This window comes from Rhinopithecus roxellana, chromosome 17, assembly GCF_007565055.1.
Source record: "Rhinopithecus roxellana isolate Shanxi Qingling chromosome 17, ASM756505v1, whole genome shotgun sequence".
Lineage (NCBI taxonomy): Eukaryota > Metazoa > Chordata > Mammalia > Primates > Cercopithecidae > Rhinopithecus > Rhinopithecus roxellana.
In genome coordinates, this window is record NC_044565.1 from 21,437,458 (window position 1) to 21,449,946 (window position 12,489).

A 12,489-nucleotide genomic window follows, 5' to 3' on the forward strand; every position below is an offset into this window, starting at 1 on the left:
GGCCTCTCTGGTACCCTGGATAGGCTCAAAACCTCCTGCACAGATCATCTTCTGGGGCTGAGTTCTCAGGGCCACAGAACCTTAAGGAATGTATTCATATCTCATGTCCCACCTTCTGGCAGATCCCTGCAGTCCTCTAATGGGCTTTGGTCAATCAATCCCAGGGCCATGGTTGAGAAATTTTTGATGGATAGACTGTGGTGCTCCAATTGAGGGAGTCCCTACCCAGTAATATCTATACCTATTCACTGCAGCAGTGCCTGAAACTCTCACAACACTGTGGAATTCAGTTGAGTCAACAGAACCCTTGTCAAAGTAGCAGTGTTGCCAGGGAGGGGTAACACAGGAGTGACTTTCAATCTTCATTTGATGCCTTAGCACACATGCAGAGCATCATGACTCTCAGAGTGGAAGGTACTTCCTAGGAAGTCAAATGATCAGGTTAAGGTCGATCAGTTGCCCAGAGAGAAATTGAGGGAGAAGAACACAAGTAGGGATAGGTATGTTTTGAAGGGGTAGAAGGAGTCAGGGAAGCCAAAGTATGAGGTTCTGCTCATGTGGGCAACAGAGAAGAGTTGCCTTGTTTAGCAAAAGGGTAGAGAATGAGGGCCCTGGGCATGAGGGGTTGGGAAACAGGGGGCACCTGGGGTAAGGGTAAAAAATATGTAAGGGTCACCAAAGGTTATCCTTCACGGTTTTGCTTCAGATCATCCCTTACCTTGATCTGCCCTGACCACATTTGTCCATCCATTTTGCAAGTGTGACACCCCAATTTTTCATCTTTTTTTTTTTTAATGCTTAAAGGCAATTGTATTCAGTTCCTTTCCATGTAGCACACAATAAAGTAATCCATGTGCTTATTTCTTTTCCAAATCAACAGTTCTGGACAACCTTTCAGGATCCACTCATCCTCCATAGTCAGCCATCTTGCGATGTGTTCTCCTAAGTGTCTTGCATGGAGGTAGAAGAACCTTCTTGCTGACCTACAGACTGACCAAGTAGGGGGTGTACTGGAAGGAGAGCTAAGGACTATTGTCTCTTCTGCCACCATCAAGCTTATGGTGCCACATTAACTTGTACCAACAGATGCTTATAGAAGCCACTTGGATTTGCCACAGCAGGGAGGAAGGCATGGGAGAAGAGGAGGAGAGACTCAGTGTCCTATGATGGAGTATAGAGGCTGCTGGCTGGAAAAAAACAGGAACAATTAAAATGAGGTTATCTTCCTCAGGATGCCATGCCAAGCAGAAAGCCCCCGAAAAATCCCCCAGTCACTAGAAGATTCTTCTTCACAAATGACACCACCTCCTCAGCTTTGCTCCTGACCTCAGTAGGTATCTGATTGCTCTTACGGATCTTCAGCTGCTCTTTGGCTTTCTTCATGTCCTTCTCCACCCGTTGCCAATCAACTTTGATGTACCCAGAATGGTTTGCAAGTTGAAGGAGAAAAAATCCACCTCCCACAGCTGTTGCAGCCAACTTTCCAACCTTCTGGAATATGAAACCCGTGCACCATCCAGTGACACCTCCAATGAACAGCTGGGTTGCCACGCTATACTTTTCGGCTGAAAGTCCACATTCTGGCCCGAACAGCTTACGCCACCATGGCTGCTGCTTAGCAAATTCTGCAAGGTCCACTGACTCAATATCTCCCTCAAAGTTTCCTTCACTGGACACGGCCATTTTGGTGAGCTAGTCTCACGAGGACACACGCAGGGGATCTGCGCGGTATGCCGCGGAGTGGCACGCTGTTGTGACCACCACCTGGCTTCCTGCACGTGGAGTAGATGTTTCCACCTGGCTTCCTGCACGTGGGGCAGATGTTTCCATTCCCACGGTGGCCGCGGAAGAGGGCGGGCCTGGCGCGCTGCGACCGCTTCCTGTCTCTGCAAGTGGCTGCGTCACAAAGTTCAGCGGGACAGCGTCACAAGCCCTGCAGCCCCGCCCAACAGATGCCATCCTGTTTTTTTTTTTTTTTTAAAGCAGTGTGGAATGGTGGAAAGAGCAACGAATGGACCACATGTCCAAGGATAAGACCTGAGTCTCTGTTTTCTCATCTATAGAATAAGAAAAATACAGTATTGTTGTGAGTATCCAATAAAATTATGTGTGTGAACTATTTTGTAAATTGCAAAACTCCTAGGCAAATGTCCAGGTGAATTATCTTGGAAAACACTTCCCTTCACACTGTCAACAGTCCCCCCGTTTGAGACTCAGTCAAAGATTTTTGTAGTATATTTGGGGAAACCTGTAGCCTCTCTGGATTTTGAAAAACCTGAGTGAGAAATTACTTCACCAGGCCTAGTATTTACTTTTTCTCTTGGATTTACCTGAAAAGAGCTGTCCGAAGTGTCATCTGTGGGAAGGTAAAGAAAAGAGGAGAATATGCTTCAGGAGGCAGATGGGGCTGGGCTGTGGACCCTTCAAACTTGAAAAAGCTGTGCTGCCTGGGACCTTTTGTGTGGTGCTTTCTCAGCCTGCAACAAAAAGCCGTTCCCAATTTGTAGGGTCTGGAATGGCAGGGGTTGTTGCCTGGGAACCCTCTGCAAATATCAAACCCATTATCGGGCTGAGGAAGGCATGGTTCTAATTGAATTTTTCCTCCCACCTTCTGTTCTGCAGCTGTAACAGGATTGCTTGTGCCATTGTGGCCTTTTTACCAGGGCTGGACTGGAAAAAGCAAATTTTATCCAATGCAATATATGAACAGGAATTAAGTCTGAACTTCTGAAGTATATAGTTTTTATGTCCTGGTATCTTCTTGCTGCTGGAATTTATTGTGCCCATCTTAAGGATAACATAACAACAAGTCTTCATCTAAGTAAAAAGGAAAGTAAAAGGGAGAAAGGCAGAGAGAGAAATGGGCAGAAACTTTGAAGGGTGGATCTCACTTTCCTTGTAACTCTATAAATGAGTTCCAGTTCTCTTTCATCTTAAAGCCTGTCCCCTTCAGCCCCTGCAAAACCCTTTTTTGACACTGAATTATTTCCCTCTTCCTATGGTTAAGCTGCTCAAAAATAGTCTCTATTCATCATCTCCACCTCTTTACTGCACATAACTTGCCCACCTACTCTGTCTGCCTTCTGCCTTGCCCAGTTCACTGGCCTTGCCCTCCTGATATCACAATTGATCTCTCAGTTATAATCCTTTTCCTCTCTCTGGCCCCACTTCTGCTACTTTATTTCAGGCCACTGTTGTCTCATGACTGAATTACTTCAACAGCTTTCTAATGGGTCCTCTTGTCTCCTATGTTGCCCCGCGTTAATCCGTTCTTTTTACTGCTTCCAAAGGGATGCTCAAAGGCACTTCAAGGCTGTCAGGATGCTCCAAATCCCCCAGCCTGGCTTACTAAGCCATTTGAAGTGGCCAGTGCCCACCTGTGGTCTTACGGCCTGCCCAGCCCTTCTGGTGTCCTGCCCTCCAGCCATACTGATCTGTTTGCAATTTCCCTAAGCTCGGCTGTTGCTCTTCTCAGGATCTTTACACTGATTGCCTTCTCTGTCACAAATGCCCTCTGCCTTTGCTGGACTGATTCCTATTCGTCTGTCCTGCCTCAGCACAGCTTCCCTTGTCTCCTGGAAGCCTTCTCGAGTCCTGGGTGTCTTGATCTTGGGTCCTTCCCATGTTCCCTTCCAGCACCATGTGTTTTTCACATTCTTTCCCACTGTGTTTTTCTCTTCTCTTGACCATCTCCCTTTCTAGAGACTGGACACCTGAAGGCCTCAGAGGCAGGGACTAACATTAGGATTCATGCATAAGTGATATATTAAGGAAGGGCTCCTGTGGAGCCTGGTAAGGAGTAGAGGTGCAGGACAATGGAAGGGAGGAAACCCAGCAAGAGGGCGTCCTCAGGCAACATCCTGGGGGCAGTAGCTACAGCCTGACCCTGAAGGGAAGCTTTGGAATATAAGTTACACCTTGGAATTGCCCATGGAAGGCCAGGGAGTTGGACTGTAGTATCCCAATACCTATGGTTACTGGTCAAGGGCTGCCCTGGGGGAAGTAAATTCCTAGGATTCCAGCTCTTCTATGTGTGAGTGTGTATGGACAAGCTTCTGAGTAGCTGGAGGGGTGTCCTTACTGCTGAGGTATACCGAAGGTGGGTGGTGTGCAAAAATGGCAGAAAGTTAACCCCGGGGTCCTGGGTGGAGCATTGACGTTATCATTAGAGTCCTGATCTTTGCATTGCTTGTCCCGCTGCCTGCAATGCCTGGCATGTAGAAGATGTGTAGCAATTTGTTTTTCACATAAATGTATAACAGATTTCCTTTCTCAACTCAATTACTTGTTTGTGATTTTTTCTTTTCTTTTTTTTTTTTTTTTTTTTGAGGTGGAGTTTCGGTCTTGTTGCCCAGAGTGGAGTGCAATGGTGCGATCTTGGCTCACTGCAACCTCTGCCTCCTGGGTTCAAGCGATTCTCCTGCCTCAGCCTCTCAAGTAGCTGGGATTCCAGGTACGCACCACCATGCCCAGCTCATTTTGTATTTTTAGTAGAGATGGGGTTTCGCCATGTTGGCCAGGCTGGTCTTGAGCTCTTGCCCTCAGGTGATTCACCTACCTCGGCCTCCCAAAGTGCTGGGATTACAGGCTTGAGCCATTGTGCTTGGCCTGTTTGTGATATTTTACACTGTTCAAGTCTCCCTCTTTGATAATCCCCATTCCCTTGGCTTTGAACCTCACACTTGGTCCCTTTCTGCATGCTGCTTCCTTTCTTGGCTCATTGTCCTTGCTTCATTTTTCGCATGGCATTCCCGGGGGTTCTGTCCTCAACCACCTGAGTAAACACAGTGAGTCTTAGTTTACTCACTGTGAGTGGTCTTGCCTGTATTTATGTGTGGATTAAATGTGGTCTATATGCCCAATTCATAATTCCTCCATTCACTTATTCATTCATTTAACAAGTATTTCTGAGAACCTGGAATGTGCCCACCACTATTCTAGGTTCTGGGGATATAACACTGAACAGATCATACTAATATTGCTGCTTTCATAGGGCTTGCAGTCTGGTAGCTGGGTGGAAATGGGGGAAGACAATATGCAATAATCAAAATAAGAAAATTATGTAGTACATTATAAGTACGGTAACGCAAAGCAGGATGGGCAGTATTGGAAGGACTGCGTACAACTCGGGCAGGGGGATATTGCAAGTGTAGATAGGGCGGTCTGGGTAGACCTCATCGAGAAGATGGCAGTTGAGTACTCTGAAGGAGCCAAGGGGGTAAACCGTGCAGTTCCCTGTGGGGAGAACATCCACGTGGAGGGAACTACAGTGCAAATTCCTTGAGTTGTATTCTTGACATGTTCAAGGACATGACAAGCGTGTGGTTAGAGCAGAGTAATTCTGGGGAGGAAAAGTAGGAAATAAGATCAAATGGAAATGTGGGGTGAGTAGATCATGTTAGGGTCCTATGAGCTGTGACAAGGACTTTGGCTGTTGCTCATAGTGACAGGGAAGCATTGCTGGGCTTTGGGCAGAGGTGTTACCCATCTGACTTACATCTCCTGCCTCCAGACTGGTATATTCGATTGCTTTTTGGAGACCCTGTGGGCAGCTCAAGTTACTCAGTCCTCATTATTTGCAAATTTTGCAATTGGAATGTGCCTACTAGGTAAAATTTATTTGTAATCCCCAAATCAATATGTAAGATGCTTTTGTGGTCATTTGTGGCCATGCATAGAGTGAGAAAAACTTGAGTCACCTGATAGCACATTCCCAGCTGAGGCTGAACAAAGTAATGCTCTGACTTTGCGTTTCAGCTCTCACACTGTAAGTAAGTGCTCTTTTTGCGGTCCATTGAGTGCCACTTTTTTTTTTTTTTTTTTTTTTTTTGCATTTTTATGCTTTTCCTTGGTTATTTCACTGTTTAAAATGGCCCCCAATCATAGTGCTGAAGTGCTGTCTAGTGTTTCTAAGCACTAGGATGCTGTGATGTGCCTTATGGAGAAAATACATATGTTAGATAAGCTTCATTCAGGCATGAGCTATAGTGAGGCTGGCTGTGAATTTAATGTTAATGAATCAACAGTCTATATTAAACAAGATGCCTTTAAACAAAAACACACATAACACAATGTTATGTATTGATGAACTGATGGAAAATATTTTGACTAGAGGCTTCTCAGAACCTACCCCTGTATTTCCTTCAGGAGCAATGGTTCAGTATTCACAATGCAGCATTCGCAGTGACTATAGAATATAGTTACTATAAATAACAAGAATCAACTCTGTGTTTGTAATACACTGAACTCCTTGTCTTTCTTCCAGACAGGATTCTCCTTTCGTATTATTAATCTTAATCATTTTAGCTCTACCATTCACTGACTCACCCCAGCCAGGTAGAAACTTCCTTACTCCTCACATCAAACAAGTTTGAAGCTCCCCCTCAAACATCCTCTTCTCTCCATTCCCATTGTCACAGCCTTAGTTAGATCTTCATCTTTTGCTAAGACTAATATGTCAACCTCCTAACTGATCTCTCTGTCTCTGATCTGGCCCCCTCTGATCATTCATCTCCTAGAGATACCCTTCTGAAATGCAGCTCTGATTGCATTATTTCCATGCACAAGCCCTTCAGGGGATTCTCTTTTTGCCAATAGCAGTGATCTGATCTGGTACTCATTGCTAGACTGAATATCCATCCACCTCCCAACTTTTTTCAGGTGGTAGTGTGCCCCGTTCACTTCCTCAGACTCCTTTATAGCATGTGGCCCAATACTCACCAACAAGTTATATGCAGAAATTACTGGGTGCAGCTGATAGGAAGTGCTTTAAAGAGGATAGACTTGACTGGCATTAACTTTTTGCCCTTTATCCTTCTTTCTTTTCCCTGGGATATGATTTTGATGTGGCAGCCATCTTGCTGGTCATGAGAATAGAAGAAAAACACAAAGGATGGTATTTCATTTGTTTATTGCAGTGCAATAAATCATCAAAAGCTTAGTGGCTCGAAGCAACTACCGTTTATTTCCTCACAATTCTGCCTTCTGAATTGGGCTAAGCTGAGTGGTTCTTCTGCAAGTCTTGCCATAGGGTCATCTATGTGGCTGGTCCTGGATGGCTTCAATCATATGTATGGTGCCTTGTTTTCCATCTGGTTTCTCCTTCTCTAGGAGACTAGGACATCCTTACATGATTGTTTCAGGGCAGAAAAGTGAGGGCAGATGTTGCAAGACTTCTTGAGGATATGGCTCAGAAATCACACAAAGAAACTCTGCCATATTCTCTTGGTCAAAACAAGTCACATGACCAACTCAGATTAATGGACCTGTGTTCCAGGATGGAAGCCATGGTAATGGGCATCTTTGCAACCAGTCTGTCATACAGCACAAAATCAGAATGGAAAGAGCCTGGATCCCCATGGTTACTGTGAGTCATAAAGCCAGTGCTGGACTTATTTTTATGTAAGAACTATAAATCTTATATGTGTAGCTTCCAGAGAGGTTGTTTTTGTCACATGGAGCTGGCAGTAATGGTGCCGGCCTTGGAGGTTGAGAAGAGAAGGGACAGATAGAAGGTAAAATATTTAGGAGGCAGAATTCGCAGAATCCAGACATCCCCTGATAGCATTTTGAGAATTTTCCACAGACACCCTGTGTTAGTCTGTTTTGCGTCACTGTAAAGGAATACTGGAAGCTGAGTAATTTATAAAGAAAGGAGGTTTATTTTGGCTCATGATTTTGCAGACCGTTCAAGAAGTGTGATGCTGGCATCTGCTTCTGTTGAGGGCCTCAGGGAACTTTTACTCATGGCTGAAGGCAGAAGGGGAGCAGGCATGTCACATGGTGAGAGACAGAGTGAGAGAGAGAAAGAGATAGAGAGATAGAGAGGTAAGGAGAAGGGAGGGAGGTGTCACACTCTTAAACAATCAGCTCTTGCATGAACTACCAGAGCCAGAACTCACTCGTTACTATGAGGATGGCACTAAGTCATCAAGATTTGCCTCCATGACCCAACATCTCCCACCAGGTCCCACCTCCAACATTGGGGATCACATTTCAACATGAGACTCAAATATCCAAACCGTATCACATCCCCAAGTTTATTCCTGATTACCAGTTTCAAGCTGAACACATTTCTAACTGGTAAAAGTCATTTCTAACTATGATGTTTTGTACCCTGGTGCTTCCCATCAGTTGTTGAGATCCCATGGGTAATTAATTATTACCAAAAAGATGCCAAACTTATTAATGGTTCATAGCACTTAAAAAATAGGGTATATTCGCACTTTGGGAGACTGAGGTGGGTGGATCACCTGGGGTCAGGAGTTTGAGACCAGCCTGGCCAACATGATGAAACCCCATCTCTACTAAAAATTCTAAAAATTAGCCGGGCGTGATGGTGGGCACCTGTAATCCCTACTACTTGGGAGACTGAGGGAGGAGAATCGCTTTAACCCAGGAAGTGGAGGTTGCAGTGAGCCGAGATCGCACCATCGCTCTCCAGCCAAGCAACAACAGCAAAACGCCATCCCCCGCCCCCAAAAAAAGAAAAAAAAAAAAAAGAAAAAAAGAAAAAATAGGGTACATTCAAGGTGCCAGTCTTGAATTATCTACCATTTTTTTAAAGAAGAAAAAAGCAGAAAAACTCTGTCCTAAGGAGCAAAGCCATAGTTTTTTTCTTGAGGCTGGTGCAGTTTTGTTAATATTTGTGTGACTATTTGAGTCCTGACTGGCTTTATTGTATGCTCTATAATGCTCACCCCCAAACCAGACTTTCCCCTATTCATTTCTGAGAGCCTCCAGCAGGGCTTCCAAGTGCATGCAAATCACTCTCGATTATTATTTACCACTGTTGTTTCCTAAGGCAGGACCTATAGTCCCGCAGATCTGACAGACTCCAGGAGATACTGCTCTCAGCTGGAACTATTTTCCCCTTGATTTGCCTAGCAGCCTGCAGACCCGGAGGGCCCCTAATGATGTTCTCTGCTTCCTACCACCATGCAGCATTTATTGTTCCTCCTTACACCCACAGCACATGCTAAATACCCCTTTCCTTGTTCAGACTAAAACGGAAAGTGATCCTTTCTGGAGACACTTGCTTAGAATCCTCCAGCAAGGTAGACTAAATGCAAAAGTTTTACAGCAGAAAACTCTTGTGCTTCCTGCTGGAAATAACTATAAGACACACTCTCTCTTTCTCTCTGTCTCTGATGGGCTTCAGAAGCACTGCTCTGAGTTGAACCCTGTTCTTGACACTGTCTTCACTAGGGGAGCTGAAATATCTGCTCCACTGCTGAGATTTTAATCAACCTAGTGCAGGAAACCATTCAACACCTAGAAAGGCCCTTGTGCACTGAGAAAGGTGTTTCTTCTGTTTTATTCAGAAATTGTTCAATACTGGTGTTGTTTGGGCCTTAAATATTTTTAGTAAGTGATACAACTTTTTCTTTTAAGTATAATTTTTTTTTAAGTTTTTAGAATAACTACTTCAGGTATGTGATTAAAAACAAAAAAATCCCAGCAGTATGAAATGATACAACAATGAAAAGCAAGTCTCTCTAATCCTGAACACCTGTTCCTCCATCTTATTCACTTGAACAAACTTCCAGAATAGTTTGTGCACTCTCATAAATATATGGTCCAGTCCTTTCAATTAATGAACACGGCTCCGGCTGATCTGGAGGCCTGGGTTAGACCAGAGTTTGAAAGAGGCCGCCTCACCAAGTCCAGATTCCCACTCCACTCTGGTCCTCAGACTGCGCTGTTTGACTCAGCCAGCCTCCTCATTCCTTAATGGAAACTTCTTTATTAGTGTCTTTATTCCATCTGTTGTCTTTTGAGGTCATATCAATCATGCTTGCACATGTCCAAACCCCAACAGGGGACAGGGTTTAAGCATTTTTTACCAGGAGGTTTGTGAGCCCCTATGTGGGAAGAAATCACCTACTTCCAGCCTTCAGATCCATCCGAAAACAAGCTCCAAGTGATCCAAAGTGTCTCAATACATGTCTCAGATTCCTCACTTACATAAGCCCCAGCTGCTCCACCGGCCTCATTCCCCGTCACACCCCTCACACCACATCTCACTCCTCACACCACATCTCACCCTAGCAATACTCCTTGCAATTCTCCCAACCCAGAGCTTTCACACATCTCTGCCTTTACCAAGGCTTTTCCTCTCCCTAAAATATTTTCTGGGGTCCTCTTTGGAAATTCCTATGTTTCGATCAAGACTGAACTTAATTGTCACCTTTTCTGTAACTGTTTTCAATGAGTAATTTTCCCTCTTGACCCCTGAGCTAAAGTTATCGTGTCAACTTTGGTCAATACTGTCTCTAGCACTTCTGTTATTCAGCCTAGTACACCATGCTCATTTTTATTATTTTATTTTTAATTTTTTCTTATGTTTTTCTCTATGAGCAACTTGAGAATAAGAACTTGACGTTAAAATGTATGCCTGCCACATAGATGGCATTTCACAAATGTTTCTTAAATGAGCTCTTAAACATAGTATATAATTTTTGTACTTAGGCAGCTCTGGTTCTGTGGAAAGGGTTTTGAATTTGGAATCATTTGAAAGAAGCTGAGTATTGTTGCCCTGCAGGCTGCAGCCCAAAGTCCTTTGCATGTAAGTTGGCGTCCCCTGTATCAGGAGACCTGGCTCTAAATCCTCAGCCGCTTAGTAGCTGCAACAGTAGGTAGTCACTTAATCTCACTGAGCTTTGGTTTTTCTGTCTGGAAAAAAGAGGGTTTGTACACCTTGCAGAGTTCTGAGAAATAATTGTGCCTATGAGAAGCTGCCCAGGAGAGTGCCGGGCACCTACTGAGTGTTCAATACATGTTAATTGAGTGAATGAATAAAGGAGAAAAATTTACATAAAAACCAACAGGAACAACATTCTGACTTGCAAATATATTTACGTGCTTCTACATTTTATTTTTGTGCATGCACACCCACACACAGACACAAAGACTCTGTCTTCTCTTGTATATACAGGTTCAGTCCTAGTTTATTTATTTACTTTTGGTTGGTTACAGAACAGACCTCCAGGAAGTAGTCTTGCAGGTGACAGAGAAGTTGAGGCAGCTTTGGTTGCAGTTAGGACATTATGCTCCAGCAGCGTTTCATTTAATTTCATGTCTCTATTTTTTTTTAAGTCCAAAGCTGTTACATACCTTTCTTATATGCGTTCAGCTTGTATGTGCCACTTACCAGGATTTTGTCAGCCATTTTGATAGCTGCTTTCCACATTAGTATTCTATGGGCCTAGGATTTCTAGTCTTCCTGGAAAGCCCTGATATCTTATCATGTGGACACAGGAAGTTTTTTTTTTTTTTTTTTCTTCAGTGCTTGCTTTGCTTCCATTTTTAGGTATGATTGAATTCTGTAAAAGGCTCTCAGTGAAAGAATGTCTTTTGATAAGCACTTGAAATCCTCCATTTGTCAGATTTCACTTTTAATTTGTGTTTGGCCACCTTATACCGCAAAGGCACTCTGGGCTCTCAGTCTCTCTCTCATATGTACATATTATACCCATATGTCCTCTCAGTGCCTGGTCCCAGTCCACATCACAGCAGCATCGACCTACTCCCAATCCATTCTCCATCTCTGAGTGTATTTCAGGAAGAGTGGACCTTCTCATATCCACTTCTGTAATGGTTAATTTTATGGGTCAGCTTGACTGGGCTAAGGGATGCCCAGATGACTGGTAAATATTATTTCTGGGTATGCCTATGAGGGTACTTCCAGAAAAGATTAGCATTTGCATTGATGGACTGAGGAAAGAAGATCACTGACATGAGACGGCATCATCCTATCTGTTGAGGGCCTGAATAGAACAGAAAGACAAAGGAAGGGCAAATTTGCCCACTCTTTGTTTGAGCTGGGACAGCTATCTTCTCCTGCCCTTGGACATCAGTGCTCCTGCTTCTCATGCCTTCAGACTCAGCTCAGGACTTACCCTGCTGGCTTTTTTGGTTCTCCAGCTTGAAGATGGCAGATGGTGGAACTTCTCAAACTCCATAATCACATGAGTCAATTTCTATAATGAATCTCTCTCTCTTTATCTCGATGTATATCTATAGCTATCTATCTATCTATATCTATATCTATATCTATATCTGTATCTATATCTATATCTATATCTATATAACTGTATCTATATCTATATCTGTCCTACTGGCTTTGTTTCTCTGGAGAAGCCTGACAAATACAGCTCTTGAATTGATCCATATTTAGCCTGCTTCTCCACTATCAGTCCCAGGTCCATCTTAAGTCTGAGCTCTTGTCCACCGATAACCTGACTTTTGGGAGCTACAGTCCTCCGTCAATAAGACGCTACTATCCCGACACTGTTCCCAGTGACAGAGTGTATTTGCGGGGCAGTGTGTGGGGAAGGTCATGTCTCCACCCCATACATCACACACTGCCCATCCTGTGCTTCTCCTTAACACCACCATTGTAACACCAAGAGTCTCAGACTGAAATCTTGGGGCTACTGAGAAGAATTATAGCACAGATCAGAAATATCTTGAAACTCTTCCCCAAAT

General features: G+C 43.9%; 1 pseudogene; it reads right to left on the bottom strand.

Moving 5' to 3' along the window:
• Positions 1-1,227: 1,227 nt before the first annotated feature.
• LOC104665948 lies at positions 1,228-1,698 on the bottom strand (annotated as a pseudogene).
• Positions 1,699-12,489: the final 10,791 nt, after the last annotated feature.